The 27,865-nt window shown below is 47.9% G+C and overlaps 1 protein-coding gene and 1 long non-coding RNA gene across 6 annotated transcripts in view; one reads left to right on the top strand and one right to left on the bottom strand.

Annotated features, from left to right (window-relative positions):
- The window catches only part of SLC7A1 (solute carrier family 7 member 1), a 62,642-nt gene extending 51,329 nt beyond the window's left edge, over positions 1-11,313 (bottom strand). For 2 of the 5 annotated variants that reach the window (XM_027557500.1, XM_027557502.1), the window contains exon 1: positions 10,993-11,313. The gene's annotated coding sequence lies outside the window, so the exon portion shown is untranslated. Of the gene's footprint in view, positions 1-2,852; positions 2,904-10,992 lie in introns of those variants that run through there. The other 3 variants (XM_027557503.1, XM_027557505.1, XM_027557501.1) reach the window with 2 other exon arrangements.
- The window catches only part of LOC113902346, a 31,591-nt gene continuing 12,758 nt past the window's right edge, over positions 9,033-27,865 (top strand). The window contains exons 1-2 of the long non-coding RNA XR_003513783.1: positions 9,033-10,263; positions 11,816-12,036. This is a non-coding gene — a long non-coding RNA (uncharacterized LOC113902346). The remainder of the gene's footprint in view (positions 10,264-11,815; positions 12,037-27,865) is intronic.

Below are 27,865 nucleotides of genomic sequence, written 5' to 3'. Positions count from 1 at the left end.
GCCTAACATTTCCTAAGACTGCCCTCAAGGGAGAAAGAAATGTCTCCCAACAAAGTTTTTTCTACAAAGACCAAATTTGCTGCTAAAAATTTGAAGTGATAGATTTATGAGGGACACATTGTATGCATGCTTGCCAAGTTGCTTCCGTTGTGTCTGACTCTTTTGGCAATCACATGAACTGTAGCCCACCAGGCTCCTCTGTCCATGGAATTCTCCAGGCAAGAACACTGGAGTGGGTTGCCATTTCCTCCTCCAGGGGGATCTTCCCAACCCAGGGATCGAACCCACATCTCTTACCTCTCCTACACTGGCAGGTAGGTTCTTTACCACTAGCGACACCTGGGAAGTCCCTGGGAGATATGTTATGCGATTACAATTACAGATTATCTCCTATTTCACATAATAATAACATATATAACAGCATAAAATCAAGCTCCTGAGGATTCTTCTCAAATAGTAACAACAGTGGTGATGATATTTGTAACTTATAAATGAATTTTAATAAGACTATAAATTAGCACTCTCAATCCTTAAATTTGGTGAGAAGCAAAGTAAGTAAAATGAGTTACAAGAAACAAGGACAGATATTTGTACACTGTTTCAATAACCTAGGCAGTTTATCCTGTTCCAATTCTCTTGTCCCTGTGCTTTTGTTCCATACATCAATTCCCTTGATTTACAGTTGTTTGAAGAATTACAACAATAAATTACATATACAGATTTGTAAGTTACAGAATACTAATTTTTTTAGCAAAAAAATTCAAACACTTCTCAAGCAAGAGAACAAAATCCATTCAACCTTTTCAAGAAGAACACTTTAATGGTATGATTGCTATTGCTAATATTGTGTTTTCAATGCCCTGCTCAATTTTAATCCATCAGACCTCAGAGTCCAAAACTTAACGTCTCCAAGAAGAGTGTCTTTTCTTACTCTTCTTCCCACAAATCCTCAACTCTGAAAGAGAAGGCTCACCTTTCAGATGGGCTCTTCCTCAAATCACACTGAATAAAAATCAAAGTGTTGAAATTAACAAATGTTTGTGCCATCCCTGGGAAAAAAAAAAAAAATCACACAGCCCAGCCAGGCCACATTCAAAACGCCAGCGTGTGGGGTCAGCTTAGGACAGAGCGACCCACGTCTACATCAGCACAAACCACCCCGGGAATGCACACAGATCCTGCCTTGTGCCCCTGTCTGATTTCTGGGGAGTCCTCACACAGAATAATGTCCACTTCAGTCAGAGAACCTCAGTCACCACAAAAAGAAACCTTTTTACCCTCACACTGTCTTTGTCCAAACCAGTGTGGACAGAGAATTCCTCCCAGGCCCAGCTCTCCCTGCAAACTTCGAGTCGCCCCCAGGGCTGTCTGTAAGGCCACAGAGAAGAGTAAGAATTCTCAGAGCACACGCAGGTCCAAGAACACGTGCTGTGCGGGGGAAGTTTCGTCTTCATCTCTATGTAAACACGCGTGTCCCCGGGTGTGCACCTGAGCCATGCCAGCTTATCTCCTCTTAGAGACTGAAGCCAAGGAACAGACGGCCACCACCCTCAGGAGCACCCAACCACGGGCCCCAGCAGCCTTTCCCCAGCCCAAAGGATGCCTTCCCCAGGGGCCTCCAGAGCCCTGTGTGGACCGGGCTCCGAAACCCAAGTGCCGGCATCCTTTGGAAGGAGGAACGAAATGCCCTCACCGGGGCAGGCACATGCAATCCCTGAGACCAGGGTCGTTCCTCCAAGCTGACCTCTGAAATGAGATGCTGCGTTATTAAAGGACTTTCTAAGTCAGAAACACGGCGGCAGACAGCCTACCATTGTAGCTTGGTAGCACTGATGCTCGAAGATGAGACGCTTCTGGCAAGTCAAGCAAAGTTCCCAACAACAGGACAGGTCAGGCCGATGCAAAGAGCCTCAGACACAGCACGTGAGAGGCTGTCATCTTGCCCCATCTGTGAAGAAGCCTAGTGGCCAGACCCAGGAAAACCCCTCCTTGCAACAAGACCTGATTATTCCCAAAACAGAAACGTCACAGGACGGTCTGCAGCAAAGCACAAAAGGTGGTACGTGTCTGTACCAAAAAAAGCCCCAAATAAACCCCAAATCAAGATGCCAGGGCAGAGTTAATTAAAAATAATTTAAAATTAAATTTAGAATAATTTCTTGTTCTTTCCACTTGCCAAAGTGTTACTACATAGCTCAAAGGCACCCCTCCTTTTTTTCTATCTTAGCATAGTTTATTTTTTAACTTTTTATCTTATATTGGGGTATAGCTGATTCACAATGCTGTGATAGCTCCAGGTCGACAGTCATACACGTACCCATCCTTCCCAAAACTCTGCTCCCATCCAGGCTGCCACATAAATTGACCAGAGTTTCCTGTGCTATACACTAGGTCCTTGTTGGTTATCCATTTAAAGACATCCTCCTCCCCCGCCTTCACCCCACTTTAAACTGTACTGCTGTTTCACTAATTATAAAAATAATTCTTTCAACAAACATTTGCTAAGCACTCGTTCAGGGGCTACATGCCCAGGAGTGAACAAAACAAAGCCTGATTTTTAAGTGTTTTCTTTCTGTACAAATACAGGCAACTCGTTGAGATAACACTGAATATGAAAAATTGAAAATTTTTCACTTTTAACAGTAAAGTTTTTCCCATAAGATCAGATGTTCCCTGAAAACACTTTTATTGACTACATAATATTCCACATGGACAGTGTCATAATTTGCCCAAAGGTATTTTCAAACGCTCACTGACCTCACGATAAAAACGCAAACAAGAGACGCAGCTAAACACAGCATGTTAGACCCAGATTTAGGACCTTAACGGGGAAAAGGAAGATACAACCTTACCGATCACGGACGGAGGGCAAGCACACAGTCACGGCTTCCCCGTGGGCCACGGTAAGGCCCAACTCGTGAATCTCCCTTTTTTATAAGCCCTACTCCCTCTTTGATCCAAGAGAACATTGTCTGCACAGAACAATACGTTTTCATTTCAATTTCCCTTCTTTTCAGGAAAGGAAATGTTTGCACTTCAAAGGGTTCCTTTGAAGAGCAGCCTCCGGCCCTGGCCGGTCCAGGTTAGGAGTTCCGCGGCCCCAGCGGGGCGTGCAGAGTCTGGGCGGCTGCCCACCGCAGCCCCTCTCCAGGCCAGCTCCTTCAAGGAGAGGGTCTGGTGCGGGAGAAGAAAAAACAAACATTGGAAAAATACTCGAGGCTTTTGATCGTGGCCTTCAGAGGCCCTTTCTCACACAGTGTGGATTTCACAGCCCAGGGAAACTGAGGCACAAACGCCAGGGAGCCAGGTCCTAAGAAACCAGCCCCACCCAGTAAGGAGGTCTTCTAAGCTGGCAGAGTGGAGCCCTGGGGGCATTGCTGGTGATGATCAAGGGGATGTCTGCGATAACCGAAACGCACAGGCAAGATCCACGCCTCATCCAGCAGTTTGGAACCTTCCCCGGGAACCTCAGCAAAGACTAGGATGCACAATTTAGGGTGTCCCCTTTTCTCTCTCCACTAGCCTCTCCTGCAGGCCCATGCCCCTACCCTCTGCTGAGTCTGGGGAGTCAGGGCTTCACAGCAGACAAGAGAGGGCCTGCAACATTTCTTTTCAAGTCGTGAACAAGTTCTGGGTATTTAATAATGATCTCCACCCTTCCCCACCCCGAGGGGGTTAACTGCCTGTTCAGGTGGGCAACCGGCCAGGGGGTGGGCAGGGGCGTGAAAGCTTCGGCTCCAGACAGGGCGCCTGCTGCCCGGGGGCCCCAAGTCTCTGCTCGGGGCTCCCGCCCTGCGTGTTCGGGGCGCAGGTCTGAGGGATCAGGTCGCCCTGAGCTGAAGACTTCCGACCACCCACCTTCCCGCGAGCCCGCTAACCTGTCGGGCGCTCAGCCTCCTCGTGTCCTCCTCCTCTTACTTTTCTGTAGTTTCCCAGTTCTTCACAATAATGCAGTCTAACTTTTAGAAACATTTTTTCCTTAAAGAGGCTTATAAGAGAAAGTTAGACCACAGTTCCATTGAAAAAGCCTCTCCCGAAAAAGGGAACAGAAACAAGCTACCTATGCGCACATGGAAGGGACATTATTTGAACAACGGAAAGTTGACTGTGGACGAGATGACAATGTCATAACGTTAAATTTCCTGGTTTTGATGTCGTACTGTGCTCATGTAAGAGAACGAGAATAACCTTACTAGGAAACACACTGAAGCTTGCAGGGCGGTAAATCAAATGACATGATGTCTTCGACTTATTCTGAAAGGGTTCAGGAAAAAATACATATATGTGTGTGTGTAGATTAACTGATTGACAGATAAACAGAAAAAAGGAATAAAATATAAGCAACGGGTGATTTGAAAAAACTGAGGAGCTCCTCTAACTCCTGCAACTTTTTCTTTAAGTCAGAAGTATTATTCATGAAAAGCTGAAAAGTAAAAGAAGAGAGGAGAGAGGCAGGCAGCACTCCAGGCCTCACGACAAGACCAAGGTCCCAGCCACTGGGGCCCAGTCTCTCCAGGACTGCTGCTACCCTGGCTACCCTGGCTCAGACAGCCCCCGTCCCCAGCATTCTGAGGGTGTCAAAGAAGCATCTCACAAGGAAGGAGACCCCGCCCCACCTCCCACACTACTGAAGTAAAGATTTGGGCCCAAGGACCACTGCCACCGGCCTTGAGAAGGCGGGGGCAGAACCGGGAGGGAAACCACGCTTCCCTGCAAATCAGAGCCCCTGCGGAGAGCCCCCCACCCCAGCAGAGCTGGAGGCGGAGCAGAGAGGACTGATGCAGACCAGAGAAGCAGGGCTCCCCGGGGCCTGGCCAGAAGCCCCACATCCAGCCAGCTCTGGTGATGCCAACGCCAGACTGCTGCTGACCCAGAAAGAACGTGGCCCAGCCTTGTCACACACGTGCCAGCGCCAGGTCTGACCACTGGCCAGCACAGCTGTCCCGGGACTCCAGAGCTCCAGCTGCACCAGGAGCCAGGGCTCAGAGAGAAGAGGGCTGCACGCCAAAGACGCAGGGGCAGATACAGAAATAACGCGGGCCGCCCCACAGCGGTGGGACAGCTGGCTCCTGCACCTCCAGAACTTACTTGGAACCCACAGAGCCCGGGGGGCCTCACATCTCCAGGTCCATGTGCTTATCTCAGGGTCCACCTCAGGCCCGCGCACACACGGATGCCAAACCACAGCCCCGAGACAGCTGCAGCCCCAGACAAGGCCGTGATGCCCACGGCCCTGGGCACATTCGGTGTCAGGACCCTGTGGCTAGGTCCCAGGGGCAAATCCACGCTCTGCCGCTTACAACCCACACCTGTGCCCATTAACAACTTGCATCCCTTCTCCAGGCCCCCTCCCCATCAGCCAAAGAGCAGAACTGACCTCACTGGGTGGCTGTGAGGATTAAATAAAAAACACAGAAAGCGCGAAGCCCACAGTGAGCGCTCACAAGGGCTTGTAGTCTGAGTCTTACTCAGCCCCAGGGCCTCTCCCTTCCTTCCTACTTGGTCTAAGAGACTTTGGTTAATGGCAAATAAAAAGATTTGGGCAGATAAAAGGATTCAGAGAAAGAGAGCGTTTCCGTGCCAACCTGAAAAGGTCAGCACAAGCATCTTCACGGGCGGGAAGACAACGGTGACAAGGATGTGATGAAACACCAGTCAGACCGCGATCCCTTCTTTCCCCTCGCCAGCATCCCCAGTGATGGCCCGCCACCCACCCCACCCCACCCCACCCCACCCCTCTCAAGGATCTACATCACCCCTCCAGGAAGGAGGAAAAACGGTGGGAAACAGACATGGCCCAAGTTTTTAACCCCAAAGCCCTCAGGGTAAGTTGGACAAAATGTCTGGGATTGGGATGGATGAGGGTGAACACCTTCCAAACAGACACACATGCACAGCCTTTCTCACTCAAGCACACATATAGGCACATGCACACAGACATAGGCAGGCAAACACTGAGAACGGGGCCGGGAGTTCTGCCTCCCAGAGGCATGGAAAAAAAGTGGAAGTGTTCGTCAGTCGTGTCTGACTCTTTGTGACCCCGTGGACTGTAGCCCGCCAGTCTCCTCTGTCCAGGGGGTTCTCCAGTCAAGAATACTGGAGTGGGTTGCCATTTTCTTCTCCAGGGGATCTTCCCCAACCAGGGATTGAACCCATGTCTCCTGCATTGAAGGCAGATTCTTTACCATCTGAACCACCAGGGAAGCCAGCCCGAGACATGAGGAGGATTCAAACCCAAGGTTGTGGATCTGAGATCTGCAGAACCGGCCTCCCTGACACCAGGCCCTACACCACCCCCTGCAGTGCGGACCCAGCTCCAAGGAGAAGGGACTACACGTTAACATCTCGGGAAAGTGGGCGAGCAAAACAAAGCTGATTTTGTTTTTCTCCATGCTGAAATCAAAGAACTGAGCTTTCTCTCCCATATAATAGCGAATATTTACATGACGCACTTGGTGTGTATCAGAGTTCTGTGAGGTGCATAACCTGGATTATGGCCTCATTTAAATCCCCTCAACCCTACACAGTGGGTACCAGAAGTCAATTACTCTGCAGGCAATACAGAAAAGAATTTAAATGCGGCTCTGAGAAACATCTTAGAAAAAGGCATTTTAGAGAGAAGTGGAGCCCGCTCTGGGGAGGGGGGCCATGAAGAGAGCGGGGGTGGGGGGGCCGCCCGGGATTGGCACCGTAAGCGGGTCTCGAGGCAGAGCCCGCTGTGTGCCCAGCACGTGCGCAGCAGCCTCTACTCCTACGTAAGTAGGAAAGCACTTGGTTCTCCTACACAGGAATCTTATCTGCACAGATATTTGGAAGCTCTAGGGCAGGAAGACAGAGTGTTAAGGACACAACTGCGTCCAGAGGGGAAAGGTGATTCCGGGAAAAGGGAGACAGGGTGGAAATCCACACTGTCCTGCTAACGCAAGACCTCGTTTCTCCCTCCTCTGTTTAAACCCACCCTCTCGGGAGCCTGTGAAGCCTTTCTGGAGCTTGACTTCTGGTTGCACTTATCAGGAGGCTGGCAGAGGAAAGAACTTATTTCACGAAAGACACTAAATGTGTTGACTTAGTACCTTTATTGGGCTTCCCTGGTGGCTCAGATGGTAAAGAATCTGCCTGTCAATGAAGGAGATACGGGTTCGATCCCTGGGTCGGGAAGATCCCCTGGAGGAGGGAATGGTAACCCACTCCAATATTCTTGCCTGGATAATCCCAAGGACAGAGGAGCCTGGTGGGCTACAGTCCAAATGGTTGCAAAAGAGTCAGCCACGACCGAGCGATTAAGCACACAGGCACACTCAATCCGGCACGCCAGTCTTTTGGTATTTACCCAGAGGAGTCACTGCATCATTACAAAGCTGAGAGGGAGGCTTCACACGTTTGCAGGGGCTGGACCATCCACAGGACCTTCCAGAGGCCGCATACAGATGCGACGGAACTGGCCGCAGGGGCCTCGGGGACCCCGTTCTTGGCAATGGACCACAGGCCCCAGCTCCTGGAAGCAGCATCCTCACTTCAGGGCAATGATCTGAGGCTGCACTGAAGCTGTAAAGCCTTCGAACTCCACACTGACGTGGTCTCTTCCCCGAATCTACCACTTGGCGGTGCCCCCTCCTCCCCTGCTAGTGATAACAACCAGAGGAAAAGCCAAGTGACAGACCCATGTGTGGCGTGATGGGGGACCTCAGGTCAGAATCTATTCCAACATGTGGCCTGTGTCCCCTGGATGAGCGAATCGTGACACCTTTGCAGGGAAATGAGGACAGCAGCCCGCCCAGTCCTTTCACCACGTGCTGCCCGTCCTTCCAGCAGCTTCACAGAACGCACTGAACCACCATGGTAGGCTGTGACTCGCTTTGCATAAGTGTCGGGGTGGCTGGTGTCAAAGCTGCTTTGGAATTTGGGGGGAATACCAGAATACAGAGAAAGAGAAGCCGCTGAAGTCACTACAGGGCTGATAACCTGCCGCCAAAAAGGCTACTCTTCTCCTCCCACTGGAAGTGACCTAAAACCTTGGGGGTGGATACAACTTCAGCCTGAAGCCCAGGGCCAGCGGCCTCAAGCCCAAGAAACCCCTGGAAGGCAGGCATCCTGAAGACCAGGAATGAAAAAGCAGGCCCACCCCATGGCTGCTGTCCCGCTGCGGGGCCGACCAACTAACCACAGCCCGGAAGCCCTCTGGAGGGCACAGGAGGCCGGGGTATCGCACACGACTGCAACAGGGCAGGTGGGGCTCAGTCCTGTCTGTGAGCATGCAAGGGTCTGAGAAAAGCCAGCTGTGCCTGTTACAAAGTCCTTCCCAACACGCTCTTCCCGACCTCACCAGGACGGTGGCTCCGCTCTCCTGGGACCCACCTCTCCGGCCTCACCTGGATTCTTCCTTTAAATCCACAGAGGGAGCGAGGACACCAGCCTACAGATGGCGCAGAGCTCAACCAGTCACGTTTCTACCAGTTCCACCCTGTCCAAGCTGCCACCATCCAGCCTGCACAGAAGTGACACACGGTCACTCTCGCTTGCGCAGAAGGAAGCTCGACTTGCGTTTCTTTCCCAGACCTGACTACCAGCCTCTGCGCTGGCCTGCCCGCCTCTGTGCCCGCCCCTTCCCCATCTCTTCTCCACACCGGGTCTGAAGGGACCCTGGCCCTCTGGGACAGCTGCCCACCACTCTCCGTCCCTGAGAAAAAAAGTCAAGTCCTCCCGTCCCAGGGGCCTGCCCTCAGCTGGAGCAGATGGGGGCGGGCCCGTCTGCAGATGCACTCCAGGTGGAAGAATGGCCATCTCAGAAGATGCCTATGGCCCAGATAACTCCAGCTAAAGTGTTACTCCCTCGTTCGTGTCTGACTCTTTGAGACTCCATGGACTGTAGCCTGCCAGGCCACTCTGCCCATGGTATTTCCTAGGCAAGAATCCTGGAGCAGGTTGCCATTGCCTTCTCCAGGGGATCTTCCCAATCCAGGGATCAAACCTGTGTCTCCTTATTGGCCAGCAGATTCTTTACTGTCTGAGCCATCGGGGAAGTCCAGACAACTCCAGGGTCAGAGGAAAATGTTTCTTCCCCAAACAAGGACACACTTATTCCAGCTTCAAATTCCTCCCTGGGATTAACGGACCAATACCTCCAAATACATGGTTAATAATGAAAGGGATTAATTTAATTAGACACAAGGCAGGGCCCTCCAACATAATTACATATTTTTACTGGCCTGAGTAGACAAGAAACTACAGACTAGAACAGTCAGTAGACATGTGTTTAATTCCATCAAAGAATGAAAGCTTCTACCAGATATAATTAACATGTGTCTTAAAAAACAAGCTCCCCAAGGCCAGCAATCTCATGTTTCAAGCCCTGTTTTCCTTTAAAGCAAATAATTATATGCATAAGAGCATCCATGTGGCTCAATCCAGATTTAAACAACCGAGAGTACATTTCTGATCTCTATTCATGCTTGTCCTGTTCAAGTGAAAACTCCTCTGGCACGCTTTAAATTTTATCTCCAATAATTAAACATGATCTTAATATGCTAAAACCTTTCAAAACTCTTTGAATCCATTGTTTACTTTGTCCCCCTAAGTTTCTATTCTGACTGTGGGACTTAAAGGCCTTTCGTTTTAATGACAGATGGGTGTGTTCAGTGTAAAAATAATCATTTCCACTGAGATCAACTAAAAATGTTGGGGTGGGGTGGGGATAAATGTATCATGGTTTCCTAATATCAGAACCACACACAAGTGGCAAGAAACTGTTAAGATAAATCCCACAGAAATTGCAATTCAAATTAAGCACAATGAGGAAGCTCTGCCAGAGGCCAAAACACAGTTCTCCCCGGTCATATGTTTAAGAGCTCATTTAGGGAAATACACCTGGGATGGAAACCCTGGCCCCCTCCTCTGTCGAGGAGTCTGGAATAAAATCTACTCCAGGTTACACCTGAGAGCCTCAGGGTGGGTGCTGGGCAGTGTGGTTTTCTTCCAGGGGCACTTGCCTGGCTGTCCTAATCACACAGGTCAAGCACCTCTCCCCTCCGGTTCTCAGAGCCACGGAAAAGGGATAAGACCAGCGAACAGGGCACGCGGCGGTAGTACTACTACAGCGCGAGGCTGCTGTGTACACACAGGTCTCAGGATGACCGCCGACCGCCTGGCCTGGGAAGTTTTCTACTACGTAGAAAGGAACACACGGAGAATAGGTCGTCTCGGTGAAGCCGGAACTTCCTCCCACCAAAAAAAACCATACGGGAGCCGTGATCACCGGCCGGAGAGGTCAGTTCGGGTCACAAGGAAGCCCACCCGGTGCGGGGGTGGGGGTGGGGGGGGTGGGAACTTCCCCTAAGTAACCCCCCGTGGGGGACTGGGTACGAGGTGGAGGCAGGCCGGGGAACTTACAGGGGTTCCAGGGAGGAATAGAGGTGGGCGCCGCGGCCAGTGCACGGGGTACGCAGCGCCGTCACCAACCGGCCACCTGCCGCGGGACCACCCCGCGTCGCCCCCGGGGCTGGCTCCGGACGCGCGGCCGATGACACGTCGCGGACCTCGTGGCGGGGTGGGGTGCTCCGTTGTGCGCCATGTAAGGGAAGGTCTCCCGGATGCCCGCCGAGTCCTGTGCGCGCCCACCCACCCGCTCCGGCCCGTAACCACCGGTGCGTCCCGGCGCCCAGTGCCAGGCAGGGCACGCGTGGCACCCACCCCGAGGCGCCAGGGCGCCCACGCTTACTCACGGGGTGTTGCATCATGCACCACGCCGCGTCTTCAGGGAAGCAAAATGGACTCCGTATCTGAGACAGCCGCATGGGCACCGGCCGCGCGCACCGTCCGCCCGCCTGCCAGCCCGGCCCGCGCGCCCACCCAGAGAGTGCCAGCGCACCCCCACCCCCGACCCCCCGCGCGCGCGGACCCTGCGCTGCCCTGCCGCGGCCCCACGCAGCGCCGGGATCACCCCCCCCCCACCCCACCCTACGAAGGTGACCCAGACTCGGCAGGCCGGGCACTCACCGAACCGGCAGGGAGGCAGGATGCGGGCAGGACCGTCGCTGGACAGACGCCCTAGCCAGGGCTGGACTGATGGACGCTCGGTCGGACAGAGGCGCAGCTGGACTGGACGGACGTTCGGCCGAGGATCGGTGGGACTGCCGGATGATCTGGCGGAGGCACGGCGCGCGGGATCGGAGGCTGGTGTAGCCGACAGCTGGTAGTCCCGCGCTCCGCTAGCAGGGGACCCGCGGCTCACACCTGCCCGCGCGGAGTGAATGAAGTGTGGAGGGCGGGAGGCATCCTGCGCGCGAGTTTCATCAGCCGCGCCCCGCGCCCGCCCTCCCCTGCGCCCGCCCACCCCGGCGCCCGCCGCCCGCCGCCCGCCGCCCGGGCCAGCGGGCCCGCGTCACCGCCGGGCACCAATGGCAGCGCGGCGCGGCCGCTGCTCCCGGGGCCGACCGCGGTGGGGGCGGGGCGCGGGGCGGGGCTCGTCTGCTTCGCGCACGGGGCCCCGGCCTGGGATTCCCCCGCCGTGGGCGGCGCTTGCAGACGCGGCGGCCGTCGCCCGCCCCTACCCGCAGCCCCGCCCCCACCCCAGCGTGGACCAAGCTGGTGTGACACCCACCCCCCGCCCCGGACTGTCCACCCCCGATCACGGGCCCCAGCGAGTGGACAGACACCACGCTCTCGGCCAGTTTGCCTCCTCTTAAATGAAAATATTGGGGAGACACGTGAAGGTGTTTTGGGTTTTTTTTAAGTATTATTGTAAATCTTTTCTTTGTCATCGGAATATTTATGACTATTGCCTATTTTTAATAAATATCACATCCTCGCCCCTTGTCAGGAAGAACCAGAAAGCCCGAGTGCGCCTGTGTCCCGGCGGCGGGACTAGCGCCTGCCTTTGCAGGCATGTCACCGAGGTTACTTCCGCACCTGCTGTCCCCAGGAGGGAGGTAGCAGAGACCGAATTACCCCCGTGCTCACCTCGCAGGCTTCCTCTTTGCTCCAAAAACCCAAGCAAGAATCACGATCTCTAGAACTCCAGTAACCTTTGACATGAAAGAGGTAAGTAGGTCATAAATTAATCCTTCCGGCCTCCTAACTTTGTAGGAAAGAAGGAAAAACCATAGCGTGGTGTCCACGACCTTTAAATACTCTCCACACTTCCTAACCGCCTGCCCCCCCCCCAACAAATGTCCTTGGTCAGTAATGGGGGCTCATTGTCACAGAGCAATATTGTCACAGAGTGCCATACACTATTACTACTCATTTATAAAGCATGTAACTGCAGGGTGCCAGCTTCAGAAATGTTTTCATGAATGCATAAAAATAGGTTAGTATTTGCAAGGCACTTTGCACAGGGCTAGAGAATTCCATGGACAGAGGAGCCTGGCAGGCTACAGTCCATGGGGTCCCAAAGAGTCCGACAGAACTGAGGGACTAACACTTTCACTTTCCCACTTGGAACAGTGCTCAAATCATAGTGAGTGACTGCATAGGCGTTGTTTTAAAACAGTACGTTTCAATTGGAACTGTCTGTCGGTGATGTGATGCTCTCAAGTTGCATTAAGGAGGTCTCCTGTGCAGAGGAGAATCCCACCGTCTGAATCCCACCTTCCTGAATCCCAGAGTTTCCTTAACGCTGACACAGACAGACAGAAAGAAGCCTGGTTTGCCTTTGCCCTTGATCTGGATTTGAATCTGAATTCTACTGTTTCCCTTGTGGCTCAGCTGGTAAAGAATCTGCCTGTAATGCAGGAGACCTAGGTTTGATCCCTGGGTTGGGAAGATCCCCTGGAGGAGGGAATGGCTACCCATTCCAGTATTCTGGCCTGGAGAATTCCATGGTCCATGGGGTTGCAAAGAATCGGACACAACTGAGCGACTTTCACTTTCTACCACTTCATTCCTGTAGGGTTTTCTGCACGCTATCTCACCTCTGTTTGGAGCTTATAAACCTGTGTTCTTAGCAGACTATCCCTTAGTGCCTGAAATAAGATTGTGGGATTTTTTGTTTGTTTGTTTTAAGTAAAACAAAATTTGATGGATTGTAGAGATGCTCTGCTTGTGTGGCCGACATGGAACATAGAGTTAGTGTTTGTAAATTCTGAGATCAAGTGTTCCAGGCCCTGGTGGATGTATGGGTCATCGTAATCCAGGAGATTTTCGGCAATGTGCCCAGTTCAGCAGTCCCACCCAGCAGACTTCGCCTTCAGAAAGGTGATAGGAGACCCTCTGTGACAAGGCCCTCTAGCTAGCAGCTCCCTGGTAGGAAAGAACGAATGTGAACTGGCAGAAAACTAATTATGCTTGGAGGCCACGTAGTCTCGAGACTGCAGGACCACAGGGAAGCACACGCAGCCAGGCCCTGGCGCTGACAGCGCTGAACTCCTCACCACAGAAGACCCATGCCTCTGTTGGGGTTATTTAGCAATCTGTAGCGATTTCAGTGTTTTCCCACAGTTGTTCTCCTCCCTCTTGTCCCGTGTGCCTAGTGTGGAAGGTGGGAAAGCCGTCGAGGTTCTCCGACGCCTCCTTGTCTCAAACAGTGCAGTGTCATAGCTATGCTGCCAACACAAGGAGCGCTGGCCCTAGATGGGGACGAACACCAAGGTCCAACTGCAGAAGGCTGGTGTCCCCACTGTGAGCAGAGAGGCCAGTAGGCACAACAGCTCTCTGGCATCAGCTGGACGTGGCCATGAGCCTGGGCTGCATCACCTGTGAAAGGAGGGGGTCAACAACTCAAGCTGCCCCCGACCTCATCTTCTTTTCCTCTGTGCTTCTACTGTCCCTTCCTCCGCCTTCTCATTGGAAGATATGAAATCGAAGAAAGTGTCACCAGCCCTGGAGCCAGGTTTCTGATTCTTTTACATTTCCCCTCAACCAGGTAAGGCCCCCACCTGTGAATCCTGGGGTTCTGTGTGGCACCTGGAAACTGCTCCCCGGACAGATCATTGTCATTTGTGAAACTGTTAGTTGTTCAGTCATGTCCGACTCTTTGCAACCCCATGGACTGTAGCCCACCAGGCTCCTCTGTCCATGGGATTTTCCTGCCAAGAATACTAGAGTCGGTAGCCATTCCCTTCTCCAGGGTGTATTTCTAACCCAGGGATCAAACCCATCATTCATAGGGCTTAGCTTATTCCTGCAGAAATTTGATTTGACAAAAACCATCCCGTTCTTTGGATTTCTAAAAGGGTGTGCCACTTGGTGTGGCGATACACCATTTTCAATCAAACCTAGACACAGTGGTGACTGCACTCTGAAAGCTCTCATCACAGATAACGCTTTCCTGCTATATTAGGATAAAAAAAGAATGAGGTCTCAGCTCACCCTAACACCCCAGATGTTTCATCAGGGGCTTTCCTGTTAGCTCAGATGGTGAAGAATCCACCTGCCAATGCAGGAGACCTGGGTTCGATCTGTGGGTCGGGATGATACCCTGGAGAAGGAAATGGCTATACTATACTCCAGTATTCTTGCCTGGAGAATCCCATGGACAGAGGAGCCTGGCGGGCTACAGTCCATGGGGTTGCAAAGAGTGGGACACAACTGAGCGACTAACAGTTTCATGAATGACAATGATCTGTCCGTGGGTTACAGGCCATGGGGTTGCAAAGAGTCAAACACGACTGAGCAACTAACACTAACATTCCAGATGTTTCTAACTTTGTCAAGCAAAAGTACAACCTTTATGCAAAGACATTTCAGGTTCTAAACATTCTGTCCATATCCCTCAACATCCCTTCCTACCTTGAGCTTCTGTGGCCTCATGGTTTGTGCTGAACTTCCCTGCTCAGAGCATGGGCCATCACAGCAATAGTGCAGTGGCCTAGAACACAGACAGTAGAGACAGAGCATCTGTGGGACTGGCACCAGGTAACTGAGGCTCTCTGGGCCTCAGTTTTCTCATTTGAAAAATGGGATCTCTAAGGAACTGCTGAAAGAGTTGAGATAATGAGAGCCCCCTGTGAAGTGCCTGGCTTATAATAATATGACTCCATAAAGGCTACTGATTACTGTTAATACTCATCAATGATTTTCACCTAATGCATGCTCCACTGATACAAGCAAATACCAGAGGGATGACTTTATCAGCACTTGTTTTACTCTTTGGCTCCTAAGAGGAGTCACTAAGGAGGGTGGAGGGGGAGCCACAGGAGCAATGGTATTTACAGATAGCTTTTCATGGTGCACCAACACCACACCCTCCCTAAGTTGGCACGGGGGTAGGAACTAGCCCGCAATCCCATCTGCAAGAGCTTTGCTAGAATCCAGAGCATGGGCAACTCAGAAGAAGGACATTACTGCAAGCAGGCTCTCTCATGCGCTCCACTGTTGATGTTTTGTGCCAAATAAAGCTGTGTTTCAGGGGGTCACCCTGTGCATGGAAGGGATGTCCACAGAGTCCTTGGTCTCTACCTACTGGGTGCCAGTTGCACCCTTACACAAGCAAAAATGTCCCTCGATGTTGCAAAAAGCCTCTAGAAGGCAGAAATTGCCCTCCCTCCTTTGAGAGCTGCTAGCCTAGAGGGACGTCTGATCGTCTTGCACTGGGTGCTGGATGAATAGAGATGGTGCCATCCTGACAGGCAGGGTTCAACCTCAGCTGGTCAGCACCAGTTCAACTGGACCACTGTTTACCCCTTCTAATGGACTGGTACCTACAGCATCATGCTTGTTAAATATGCTTCTTATAATTCCTGCATGGTTGAGCCTTAGCCGGGAGTTTCTTTAAAGAAGCAATGATGAAAGCAGATCTTAGTTGTTCGTGTAGCAAAGACAAAGTTCATTCCAAGACCATTATGGCGGTACTTGCCTGGTGGTCTAGAAGTTAAGACTCCACCGCGCTGCCACTTCAGGGGGCGTGGTTGGATCCCTGGTCGGGGAACTAAGATCTCACATGCCAAAAAAAAAAAAAAAAAAAAAAGGTGGGGGGAACATCATGGTGGCTCAAAGTAGTCAGGTGGAAATTATTCTACCTCAAAGGCATCCAGTTATTCCCCGGTATGGACTTCTCACCCACCACTACCTTCTCCCCCATCTTCCCCAATCATAGTACAGAATGACATTGTAGACAGCTTGTCATGAAGGATGGTCACAAGCTATTCATCTACTTTTGGACTTTTCCAGAGCAACTTCTACGAGGTGATTCTCCTCTAGGTATCTCTGTAAATAGAAATACACCACTTTTGATGATGTACCTTAGGCTCCGGGGTGAGGTACACACCCCATATTTCCCGAGAGGACGGCTTCAGATTTTGGGTCCCAGGGTGCTGGCAGTGGGGATGGCCACCTGTTATTAAAAGACAGGCATCCAGAAGTGTTGCCCCTGGTATCTGATCTATGTCCAGAGAAGTCCCCCAACATGGGATGAGGGGGAGGGGAGCAGTCAATAACTGGGGTACCTATGGATTCAGGACTAAGGGAAAGATGAGGGGTAAGTCAGGTTGTGTTACTGCCTGAAATGAGCCCAGCTGCCAAGTAGAATCACACAGCTGCCATAAGCAACAATCCGGACCACGTGTTCTTCGTGTGTTACCACCATCCGGCTCCAGCGACCACTCCTGTGCTCTGATCCAGCCCCAGGTAGGGAGACAAGCCTGGCATCCAACTGTGCTGGTTTTATCACATGGTCCCAGGACACCATGCCACAGGACAGCACTGCCTGTGTTCCCACTGCCCAGAGAAACTGTTCTCATTTACCCTTCTTTTAATCAGTCTCCTCTCCCATGGACTGAAGGATGCCATATGAGAAAACTGGCTGTAAAGAGAAAAGCCCTTCCCCTTCCAGGCCGGCCTTGACCCGGACATGTGGACTCTCCGCTTTGGTTGGTTGCTTCCCAGAAGTTTCCACACCAAGTCGCTTCAGGCAGCCCAACCCCACACCCTCCCACTGGGTCAAGCTTGATAACTCAGCACAGTAGTGATATCAAGCTGGGACCTCTGCTCTGCTTGTTTTGAGGAGAATATTCTGTCTCTTATTAAGTTTCCTATGTAAGTGTCACCAGAGTTAGTCATTAGTTACCCTGAATAGCTTATTACTTAACCATTGATCATTCATCAGGCTGACTGAGTGGTATTCTAAGTGATTGTCACAAGGAACAAAGAAATATAAATTTCTTCTTTTCTTTCTCTGGGGTTGGGGAGGGGAGGGTGCAGGGCAGAGGTTCTCTGTTCTCATATAGAACTCTCAAGTTTTCTTTTTTTAGCTATGTATTTTTTAATATAAATTTATTTATTTTAATTGGAGGCTAATTACTTTACAATATTGTATTGGTTTTGCCATACATTGACATGAATCTGCCACAGGTGTACATGTGTTCCCCATCCCGAACCCCCCTCCCACCTCCCTCCCCATCCCATCCCTCTGGGTCATCCCAGTGCACCAGCCCTGAGCATCCTGTATCATGCATTGAACCTGGACTGGCGATTCATTTCACATATGATAATATACATGTTTCAATGCCATTCTCCCAAATCATCCCACCCTCACCCTCTCCCACAGAGTCCAAAAGACTCTTCTATACATCTGTGTCTCTTTTGCTGTCTCGCATACAGGGCTATCGTTACCATCTTTCTAAATTCCATATATATGCATTATTATACTGTATTGGTGTTTTTCTTTCTGGCTTACTTCACTCTGTATAATAGGCTCCAGTTTCATCCACCTCATTGGAACTGATCCAAATGTATTCTTTTTAATGGCTGAGTAATACTCCATTGTGTATATGTACCACAGCTTTCTTATGCATTCATCTGCTGATGGACATCTAGGTTGCTTCCATGTCCTGGCTATCATAAACAGTGCTGCGATGAACATTGGGGTACACGTGTCTCTTTCAATTCTGGTTTCCTCGGTGTATATGCCCAGCAGTGGGATTGCTGGGTCGTATGGCAGTTCTATTTCCAGTTTTTTAAGGAATCTCCACACTGTTCTCCATAGTGGCTGTACTAGTTTGCATTCCCACCAACAGTGTAAGAGGGTTCCCTTTTCTCCACATCCTCTCCAGCATTTATTGCTTGTAGACTTTTGGATCACAGCCATTCTGACTGGCATGAAATGGTACCTCATTGTGGTTTTGATTTGCATTTCTCTGATAATGAGTGATGTTGAGCATCTTTTCATGCGTTTGTTAGCCATCTATATGTCTTCTTTGGAGAAATGTCTATTTAGTTCTTTGCCCACTTTTTGATTGGGTCATTTATTTTTCTGGAATTGAGCTGCAGGAGTTGCTTGTATATTTTTGAGATTAATTCTTTGTCAGTTGCTTCATTTGCTATTATTTTTTCCCATTCTGAAGGCTGTCTTTTCACCTTGCTAATAGTTTCCTTTGTTGTGCAGAAGCTTTTAATTTTAATTAGGTCCCATTTGTTTATTTTTGCTTTTATTTCCAATATTCTGGGAGGTGGGTCATAAAGGATCCTGCTGTGATTTATGTCGGAGAGTGCTTTGTCTATGTTCTCCTCTAGGAGTTTTATAGTTTCTGGTCTTACATTTAGATCTTAATCCATTTTGAGTTTTATTTTTGTGTATGGTGTTAGAAAGTGTTCTAGTTTCATTCTTTTACATGTGACTGACCAGTTTTCCCAGCACTACTTGTTAAAGAGATTGTCTTTTCTCCATTGTATATTCTTGCCTTCTTTGTCAAAGTTAAGGTGTCCATAGGTGCGTGGATTTATCTCTGGGCTTTCTATTTTGTTCCATTGATCTATATTTCTGCCTTTGTGCCAGTACCATACTGTCTTGATGACTGTGGCTTTGTAGTAGAGCCTGAAGTCAGGCAGGTTGATTCCTCCAGTTCCATTCTTCTTTCTCAAGATTGCTTTGGCTATTCTAGATTTTTTGTATTTCCATACAAACTGTGAACTTATTTGTTCTAGCTCCGTGAAAAATACCATTGGTAGCTTGATAGGGATTGCATTGAATCTATAGATTGCCTTGCATAGTATACTCATTTTCACTATATTGATTCTTCCAATCCATGAACACGGTATATTTCTCCATCTATTATCAAATTTTTTAAGTCCTGTGTGAGGAGAAGATGGAGAGAGTAGCATAGAAATATATACATTATCATATGTAAAATAAATAGCCAGTGGGAATTTGCTGTATGACTGAGGGAGCTCAAAGTGGTACTCTGTGACAACCTAGAGGGGTGGGATGGGGTGGGAGATGGGAGGAAAGTTCAAGAGGGAGGGGACATGTGTATACCTATGGCTGATTCATGTTGATGTATGGCAGAAACCAACACAATAGTATAAAGCAATTATCCTTCAATTAAAACTAAATAAAAATTATTTTAAAAGCCCTATATGCAAAATGTTGACATAGCAGTCAATTTAACCATTGACTTCCTAATTAACTATGGGTAGAATTTTTTAAAACAAAGGAAAAATACCTTGATTGACACTATGGCAACTTAAGTATGTTTACAGTGGCGCCTGACCTTCCATCTCCCCATTCATGGGATGTACTGCCATTCAAAAGAAACAGTTAGATGCAAATAGATGCAAAGCAGACACATGTTGCAACATGTGCAACATCTATTTGCATCAGGTGCTGCACCTGAGCAGCACCACCTGAGCAGCACCTCCACTCATTCTTATACTCATTCACCCCTAAAGAAGGAAAGAGCACGCAAATGCCTGTGGCGGCCAGGTTCCCACCCTCTCACCTGGCGAGCATCTTCTTGTTCTGCCTCTGACTCATGTCATCACTGACCCCCTCATCTGCACATCTTTCCTCATCCATTCCCATTCATTTCCAGCGTTGGTAGGGAGTGGGTAGGTAGACTGCCACCTACCTATCACAGGTGATTCCTCAGGAGCCTTCTTCTCCAAGATGGGTACCTCTCCTCACAGTGAACCGACCTTTCCAGGCTGGCATTAGTGTTCCACCCACATAAAGGAAAGAAGCAGTCCATGGGAGACCTTGTGTACCAGTTATGACTTGGTTGTTTTTCTGGTGCCCAAAATTACGCACAGAGTGCCCAGGTCTAAAGCAAACACTTCTCAGATGAAATCAACAGCAACTGAGAATACCAGAAGATGTGAGTTCTAACTGTACTATGGTTCAACCATTTTGTTTTGCTGTCACACAGTCTGTAACGATATGGAGATCATTCATTTTGCATTCTCTCCTGTGCCGCACACATCTGGTAATAAGGATAAACAAACTGGCTCTCCTGCCCACAGGTCAGTGTCTGGGAAAAGGCGGGCTGCTGATGACTCATGACTGGAATCTGTGTGTCCACTCACCTGTGCCAACGTTCCCGGACCTTCAGCGCCCATGCTGGGAACTTTCCCTGTGCTTTCCGCTCCAAAGACAACAGAAGAATATACATATATGAAGTGAAAGTCGCTCAGTCGTATCCGACTCTTTGCGACCCCATGGACCCCATGGAGTCCATGGAATTCTCCAGTACTGGAGAATTCTAGAGTTCTGGAGTGGGTAGTCGTTCCCTACTCCAGGGGATCTTCCTAACCCAGGGATCGAACCCAGGTCTCCTGCATTGCAGGCAGATTCTTTACCAGCTGAACCACAAGGGAAGCCCAAGAATGCTGGAGTGGTAGCCTATCCCTTCACCAGTGGATCTTTCCGACCCAGGAATCAAACCAGGGTCCCTGCATTGCAGCCGGATTCTTTACCAACTGAGCTATCAGAGAAGCCTATATATATATGTATATGTATATGTATACCTAAATTCCCTGTTCTCTGCCAGGTGATTCAACAAGAGTCTTTTAGGATGTTAATAGAGGATAATTGAGCATATGTGCTTTTCGAACTTGGGCTCCCTGAAGAAATAGTTTAAACCCCATCAGGCCCACCTTTTATTAATACTTGCACACCTTATGTATCCTTTAAAAGCACCATTTTGCTTAACTCTCAAAGAAATCCCACAAGGTGGGGATTTTAATTTCCTTTCCCGCAGAAGAGGAAACTGGATGTTCAGAATGTTAAGTGACTTTCCAAAAGGACTTCAGTCTAAACCCAGGTCCTTTCACCACACTGTAGGGCCAAAAGATAAACTCAGTTCTGCCCTAAATTATACACTTAGCTGGAAAAGCTGTCTGAAGAAATAATGACAGAGATTTTCCAAACTTGATGAAAAAAGATCAACTTGTAAATTCAAGAAGCCCAGCAAACCAGAAGCAGGACAAAGAAAAACAACCATAGTCAAACTACAGAAATCCAAAGGGAAATTCTTTCAAGCAACCACAGTTGGGGTCTGTCACAGGTCTGTAAAATTAACCCTGGAGAAGGAAATGGCAACCCACTCCAGTACCCTTGCCTGGAAAATCCCACGGACGGAGGAGCCTGGTAGGCTACAGTCCATGGAGTCACAAAGAGTTGGACACGACTGAGCAGCTTCACTTTCTTTTTTCACTTTGTAAGATTACAGAGCAGGTTAGACACCACTGAATTAAAAGAGACGTCGTGAACAGAAGGAGTTATTTGGAGCACCATCTAAAAGGGCAGAGATGCAAAATAAAGAACTATATTAAACAATAAAGAAGTGTAGTAAGTTCTAGCATATATAAAGAGACAAGATTTAAGGACATAAGACTAAGACTTTTCCAGGAAATACAGATAAGATTTAAATGCTAAAATATAAGAATCCAAGTGGACTTTAAGTAGGGAAAAGTCCACAACTAGAAACAACACAGAGAAGCTATAGGACATGAAAAATGAAAGGTCTTGAACTTCCCTGGTGGTACAGTGGATAGGAGTCCACCTGCCGAAGCAAGGGACACTGGTTCAATCTTTGGTCCAAGAAGATTCCACACGCCAAGGAGCACCTAAGTCTGTGCACCACAGTGACTGAGCTCACACGCCTAAAGCCTGGAACTGGAGAAACCACCGTTTTGAAAAACCTGCTCCCTGTGACTAGAGAGTAGCTTGCTTGCAGCAATGAAGACCCAGCACAGCCCAAAATTAATTCATTCATTAAGAAAGACAAAAGATCTTAAAAGCATCCAAGAAAAAAAGCTAGATTACTTACAAAGAAATGGCAGTGAGAGTAAAATCTTATTTTTCAGTGTCTGTGGTATTAGAGTCAGTGACTTCACTGTGCTCAGAGATACTGAAGAGTTACCCACAGTGCTCTATACTGACACTGTCTTTAAAAGCAAAGGTTAAATAAAAATGTTTTCTGACTTAAAAACTAGGAGTGTTTTTCTCTAAGAGACACTCATTAAAAGGACATATTACAAATATATGGAGAAAAACCTCTGGTGGAATGTCCAAGGGACAAGAAGAAATTGAGAGTAAAGGTATCAGCAAATATAAGTAAATACAGATGGTATAAAAGAGTGTCTAATTTAGGAGTGTGGGTAATAGAGGACAACTAAAATATTGAACAACTGGATGAGTGGTGCTTCAGAGTTAAGAGAACAGATACTAAATACAGATTTCTTCGGCTCAAATCCCAACCCTGGTGCTAATTATCTGGTATGTCCTACCCTGCTTTGTATGTGCTCAGTCGCTCAGTCGCATCCAACTCTTTGCCACCCCATGGACTGTAGCCCACCAGGCTCCTCTCCAGGCAAGAACACTGGAGTGGGTTGCCATTTCCTCCTCCAGGGGATCTTCCTAACCCAGGGATCAAACCTGAGTTTCCTGCAGTATGCTGAATTGGCAGGCAGATTCTTTTTTTTTTTTTTAATTTTATTTTATTTTTAAACTTTACAATATTGTATTAGTTTTGCCAAACATCAAAATGAATCCGCCACAGGTATACCCGTGCTCCCCATCCTGAACCTTTACCATGGCGCCACCTGGGAAGCCTAATTAGGCGAGTTTATTAATCTCTCTGTATGTCTATCTACATCTTTTAATATGAGGAGAGTAATAGTGTTTTCTCATAGGGTTATTGATGATGCTTAAATTAGTTAACATATGGGGAACCACTTAGAACCACGCTTGATATGTAGCAAGTGTTTTGTAAGTACGAGCTACGATTTTTAATAATTTTCAATAAAGCATTCTCAAGTCCTTGTGTTGCCAGGTAAAATACAGAATCATGGTGAGAGACTTTATCAAACTTCGTTTGACAGCAGTGATTAAGAAAATAAAAGTACTATTAGCAAGCTTCTTTTGATTGACTCGTAAAACTTGTGCCCCACTAATTTAAACTACATAGACTTTTCAAAACTCTACTTCTTAATCTGCACGATATTCCGAGAAGTAGAAACCAAGCAGGTGTGGCAGATACAGTTAGTTGCCTCCCCAGTTTCAGTCTGCCTTTCTTGTATGCAAAACACTGGTTTCCAGTGGAGTATGAATGTGTCCAGCTAAGACCCTGACTCTCCCAGGTGACTTTACAGTTATGTGGCCTTAGAATCTAGTTTAGATCATTTAAGTGAAAGTCATTGGGTTGGGTTTCTGGAAAAGCCATGTTATGCTTTATGCCTTTAAGGCTAATATGTATGTGTGCTCAGTCACGTCTGACTCTGCAACCCCATGGGCTGTAGCCGGGCTACTCTGTCCATGGGATTTTCCAGGCAGGAAAACCGGAGTGGGTTGCCATTTTCTTCTCCAAGGGATCTTCCCAACCCAGGGATCAAACCCTAGCCTCTTGCGTCTCCTGCCTTGGCAGGTGGCTTCTTTACCACTGAGCTACTTGGGAGGCCTTAAAGCTAAAATGTGTTTCCGTCTTTTGACTGTGTGTGTGTGCTACTCATGCCTTCAAAGCTTCTGTATTGTTTACATTTTTCAAGCAACTTTTTAAAATAACAATAATAAAGCAAGATATAGAACTGTTTGCTATGTTCCCATTATAGTTGCAGAACTTACAGAAATAGCTATTAATATATGTTTGTTTATATGTTACAAACGCCTGATAAAAATACACACTCAGCTGTTAACAGTGAGTGATGGGGAGGCAGTGGGAGAGTGGATGAGGCACTTTTTTACGTTTTATTTGCTTCCGGTCTGTTTGATGTTTTTACAGGTTTGTATTCTGCTTTTGAAATCTAAAAAAAAAAAAAAAAAAAAGCATCAATAAATAAAACATATGCCAGTAAAGGGAAGGGGAAAGAAAGCCATTGCTTTCCAGCTCAGAAGGAAGCAAAGGAGTGGTTCCAGGACTGGGGAAGAGCGAGGAGACAGGACTGACTCAGGAAAGGGGAGTATGTGGATCAGTGATGCTGTGATGTCTGGGGGAGGCAGAGGGGGACGTGCCCACATGATGGTGTACACCTCCCCACGGTGAAGGAGAGACTCGGGGCAGGGAGTGGGGAGAAACAGAGATATTGACTTTGGCTAAACGTGCAGAGGGAGACAGGAGTAGGGGTCCAGCTGGAAGAGTATGCAATAAAGCAAGTACCAAATAAACACCGGGGGGAATGGCCATGTTCTCATTTTTAGATGTGCCCTCCTCAGCTTTATCAGCGACTGTATTTCTGTGAAAACCAGAGTAATTTTCTTCAGTTAGAAACATGTTCTTTAAACTATGGCCATAGGCCATCTGTGCCTCTGCCTAGACAATGCATAGTGAATGCCTCTTCAAAATAGATGGCTTTCTATTACACTGTATCTCCATAGCAGGACTTGGGAATTAACTTTGCCATTGGAGAGAGGGAATTGTATTAGGGAAAAGAAAAAAAGTTTATATGATAAATTCAAGTGGGATAATAATACGATTTTGAGGAAGACTAACCTGAGAAAATGCACAGGAAGCATGCTATTTGTGTAAAATAGCCTTAAAAACCCATGCACAATCTCATCTTTGTGGATGCTATGCATAAAGAAATCTTAAGAGAGCAGGCCGAAGTTAAACCAGCTGAACTGGGGTGATTTTGTGTTTTCTGAGAGAAACATAATATACGAGAGACTTAGGATCAGCTAAGCTCTTGCTGAAGGAGACACAGATGGTGGCTCTTGTGGTTTTTGCTTCTTATTCCCTTTGAGTGAGAATAAAATTATCATATTTTTGCTCTTCAAGATTCCTCAGAATAAAAAATTAATATACTCAGGAAATTAAAAATGAGTATACTCAGAAATTTCATTTCTAAGAATTTATCCTTTAGATAGAGTCACACATGTGCACAAAGATGGCTATGGTAATGTTGTTCATATTAGCAAAAACTCTGCCTCTCTGGGAAACAGAACTTTGCAGTTGATTAAAGCCCAGAAATTTTACAACTCTCTAAAATGGATAATGGGGGATGATTTATTTTTCTGTTTAATAGAAGAGACCCTTCAGTGTTATCATTTTCACCCTGTAGGACATTAGCCAGTTTTCTATCAAAATTGGCAATGCTATTTCAGAATTTCTTTTTATCCATTGACTTTATAATTTTCAACTTGCATATTCCCCTTTTTTTAATGTATTTTAAAAAATTATTTATTTATTTACTGGCTCTGCTGGGTCTTCGTTGCTGCATGGGCTTTTCTCTAGTTGTGGCGAGCAGGGACTCCTCTCGAGTTGCAGTGCCTTCTCTTGTTGCAGAGCGCAGGCTCCAGGATGCATGGGCTTCAGTAGCTGTGGGCACGCAGACTCGGTAATTGTGGCTCCCAGGCTCCAGAGCACAGGTTCAGCAGTTGCGGTGAACAGACTTGGTTGCTCCAAATTGCTCCAGGATCCTCCTGTATCAGGTATCTAATCAGTGTCTCCTGCATTGGCAGGCGGACTCTAACACTGAACCACCAGGGAAGCCCGCATAGTCCCTCTTGAGCCAACTTTGTCATCCTGGTGGTTTTTTCATTAATGAATTAAAACTTCAGTATATGTGAAGAAATCTTCTCCAATGGTTGTTTTTCTGGTGTGATTGGCCAGCATATTCTGATCCACGGAAAGAAGATGACCGTGGGGCCACACCTCCCCCTCCCACCTCACAGGTGAAGGGCTTTGGAAATCACGCAATGCAAGGCTGTGAAACTCACTAACCTACATACAGCTTTTGGAAAGTAGGTGAGTTCTGGTCACTGGACTTTTTCCAAAGCCATTTGCCTCAGGGGTGGGGGTCATTGTGTACTCAACACTTGTCTGTCCTACTGGAAACAGGCCTAACCAGATTGTCAGAAAAAAGTGGTTAACCCAAGGTCTTCAAATATGGAAAGTTAAAAAATAAAACTGCAACAAGAAGCCTGCAAGATGCCATTAAATAGACCTGGACATTAGTGCCCAGCAAACACCAAGTATTTGAGACGCAGCCCTGTAGCCACTGAATGTAATCAATGGCCTTGATCACGATGAGATCGTACTGCCAGAAAGTTTAGGGTCATAGCAGGTCATCTTTCCTTTTATTTGTTTACTTGGCTGTGCTGGGTCTCAGTTGTGGCATATGGGATCTTTAGTTGCAGTGTGGGAACTCTTAGTGTGGCATGTGGGATCTAGTTCCCTGACCTGCATTGGGGTCTTAGCAACAGAACCACCAGGGAAGTCCATCTTTCCTTTTACAGGTGAATTTTTGGGAATAATTTTGCATCTAATGGGTAGCATGGATCTGAGAACTGTCCTACCAAAGGGTCATCGCAGTTCACTCTGAGACTTTGACCCTCACTCCACGTCCCAAGGCTGCAGGAATTCCTAACATCCAGTCTGGCTTCCAAATGCTAAATTTCCATGATGGACTTGATCTTGTTTGTGAACCTAGGGCTGCAAATTGACACTATAGAATTTTATTCAGCAGAGTGGCAGTAGTTAAGGCAAGCAGTCCTGGCAAAGTTTCAGATGAAGAAGCATCTTCCTGTGTGGCAGGTAGGTGTGTGAATTGCTATGGCTTGTTTTGGCAAACAGGCAAGCAGTCTGGCAATAAGTTGCATAACTCATCTATTCCTCCAGGGCTCCAAAGAGGGCAGGCAGAAAGCAGTTTTCTCTCCCCTTCGTGGCCTTCCAGATCTCTTTTATTGTTTCTTTCTCGTCCCCACCTGAAATCCCCAGTAGCTGATGTAGCCTTTTCTGTCACTTTTAAATCATTTATTTAGTTTTTAATAAATGCAAAAAGGTTTATTTCTGACTCATTTTAAAAGACCCTTGCAAATGGAAAGGCTGAGTCTTCTCCTCATCATCGTGACTCAAATGACAGAGCAACCACCATCTCAAATGTTGTTGTTTAGTCGCTAAGTCATGTTTTGCAACCCCGTGGACCCATAGCCTCCCAGGCTCCTCTGTCCATGGGATTTCCCAGGAAAGAATACTGGAGTGGGTTGCCATGTCCTGCTCCAGGGGATCTTCTCCACCCAGGAATCGAACATAGGTCTCCTGGATTGCAGGGGGATTCTTGGAATCCTGGAAGCCTGTGTGTGTGTGTGTGTGTGTGTGTGTGTGTATGCATGTGTGTGTATATATACATGTGTGTATGTGTATATATATATATATATAAAATGTTCTTTTCCATTATGGTTTATCACAGGATACTGAATGTCCCTGTGCTATACAGTAGGACCATGCTGTTTATCCGTCTTGTGTATGATAGTGTGCATCTGCTAACCCCAAATTTCCTATCCATCTCTCCTCCATCGCCACCCTTTGGCAAACCCGAGTCTGTTCTTTGTGTCTGTGAGTCTGTTTCTGTTTCACAGGTAAGTTCGTTTGTGCCGTAGTTTAGATTTAGCGGAGAAGTGATATCATACGGTTTTCGTCGTTCTCTTACTCCCTCGATATAATCATCTCCAGGTCCATCCGTGTTGCTGCAGATGGCATCATTTCATTTTTTTGTGGCTGAATAATGTTTTAGTGTGTATGTATAGTGTATATAGTGTGTATACATATATATCTCACATCTTTATTTATCTGTCAGTGGACATTAGTTGCTCCTATGTCTTGGCTATTGTAAATAGTGCTGCTGTGAACTTAGGAGTGCGTGTATCTTTTCGAATTAGTGTTTTCGCCCAAGCCCAGGAGTGGGCTTGCTGGATCATATGGCAACTCTAGCTTTAGTTTCT

Source organism: Bos indicus x Bos taurus, chromosome 12 (genome assembly GCF_003369695.1).
Source record: "Bos indicus x Bos taurus breed Angus x Brahman F1 hybrid chromosome 12, Bos_hybrid_MaternalHap_v2.0, whole genome shotgun sequence".
Classification (NCBI taxonomy): Eukaryota; Metazoa; Chordata; class Mammalia; order Artiodactyla; family Bovidae; genus Bos; species Bos indicus x Bos taurus.
Note: the sequence above shows the minus strand (reverse complement) of the source record. Positions and strands in the feature narration are given on the sequence as shown.